The sequence below is a fragment of the Puma concolor genome, chromosome E1, assembly GCF_028749965.1.
Source record: "Puma concolor isolate L17-30 chromosome E1, mPumCon1.1.hap2, whole genome shotgun sequence".
NCBI lineage: Eukaryota > Metazoa > Chordata > Mammalia > Carnivora > Felidae > Puma > Puma concolor.
The window spans coordinates 35,023,091-35,024,895 of record NC_141680.1 but is presented as its reverse complement, the minus strand read 5'-3'; the positions used below and the strand labels follow the sequence as shown (position 1 = coordinate 35,024,895).

The window sequence follows — 1,805 nt, the reverse complement described above, 5'->3', positions numbered from 1 at the left end:
TTCCCTGAGAGCACCATGGGAGAAATAGTCAGTTCAGACATCTGCCAGGTCTGGAGAAAAGCCATTGTTCCAGTAAAAACTTTCCTTAACTCTTTCCCTCTCATTATGCCTCATGTTTCAACCCAAAGAGGTCAGAAACTTTAGTTAACAGATGGTGTTGAAGGATAAAACAGTGGTGGGAAAAGAGACCAGAGGCCAGCCTTCTTCCCTTGTGCCAGGCTTTCATAGAGATGAGGGGGAAAGAAGGGGTTGGGGAGATAGCAGTAGCCTTAATTTTTTTTTAAGATATGTGTTTCCTTTATTTTTTAATATAATTTATTGTCAAATTGGCTAACATACAGTGTGTACAGTATGCTTTTGGTTTTGGGAGTAGATTCCCATGGTTTATCGCTTACATACAACACCCAGTGCTCATCCCAACAAGTGCCCTCCTCAATGCCCATCACCCATTAGAAATATGGAATGCTTCATGAATTTGCATGTTATCCTTGCACAGGGGCCATGCTGACCTTCTCTGTATCGTTCCAATTCTGGTATGTGTGCTGCTGAAGTGAGCATGAGCAGAAGCCTTAATTTTACAGACATTTGCAATTTTGAACACACAAAGTGGACATTTTCATTCTGAAGTTGAAACAATATTTTATCACTGAAAAATTATTAAGAATGTCTGAGATGTGCCTGAATTTTCTATAGGGGTGGGAGAAGACAAACCCTCACTAAATAAATGGGTAAAAACAATGAAAGGTGACATAAAATGGCTTTGTAATTTCATTCCAAGATTCATGCTTGTTCAACGTGATGATAACATTTTACCTGGAGCTTGGTGAGCATTTGTACTGTGGCAGCTACTGAAAGTCTCTGTGCCAGGGTAAACTATTTAAATAATTTACATGTTAAATCATTTCTATTATATTTTATAGACATTCAAGATTACTCTTGAATTTCCTCCTAGATATCAATGCTCAGGTTCTTCAATTCTTGCCTCTGTCTTCTGAGCCTCTGTGGTCAGTCTTAATAAGTGAGAAATTGCACATGTGGTGAGCCTAACTCAGATAAGCTGGAATAGATTTTCATACTCTCCAGTTCTGGCCTCCTGGATAGAATCAATACTATTGATCATAGTGGCTGCATTGGCCAGACAGCCACTACCCTGAGAAAAGCATCTCATCAGTCTGCTGGTGAAAATTCACAGGAAGACATGGAAACATTTTTCAGAGAGTGAGAATGATGTATTCTGTGCAGGCCAGGTTAGCAAATTCATAGAATTAAGGGGAGTATGCTCTTCATAGTTTTCTCTGTTTTGAGCATTGACACTGATATTAGGGATATTCTTTTTTTTTAATTAAAAAACTATTTTTTAATTTTTTAATGTTTATTTATTCTTGACAGAGAGAGGTGTGTGTGTGTGTGAGTAGGGGAGGATCAGAGAGAGAGGGAGGCACAGAATGTGAAGCAGGCTCCAGGCTCTGAGCTTTCAGCACAGAGCCCGATGTGGAGCTCAAACTCACTAACTGGGAGATCATGACCTGAGCCAAAGTCAGACACTTAATCGACTTAGCCACCTGGGTGCCCCAATATTAGGGGTATTCTGTATTCAGTTTAGTATAAAATTATTGCTGATTTTCAAAAGAAATGAAGATTACTCTATTTTTAGAGTATTTTTAGTTGTAGCAGTCAGAGTTCAATCTGAAATACAGGCAGTCTGAGTATTCTGTAAGGAATTTGTTATAGGAATTATATCTTTATATATTGGAGAGAGGAACTAGAGAATTAAGGATTGGGAAGGGGAGTTAAATGCTCAGAGA

The 1,805-nt window shown here is 38.7% G+C and overlaps 1 non-coding gene across 1 annotated transcript; it reads right to left on the bottom strand.

Moving 5' to 3' along the window:
• Positions 1-451: 451 nt before the first annotated feature.
• LOC112855772 (U6 spliceosomal RNA) lies at positions 452-558 on the bottom strand. Its single transcript, XR_003223049.1, has one exon. It is a non-coding gene; the product is annotated as a U6 spliceosomal RNA (small nuclear RNA).
• Positions 559-1,805: the final 1,247 nt, after the last annotated feature.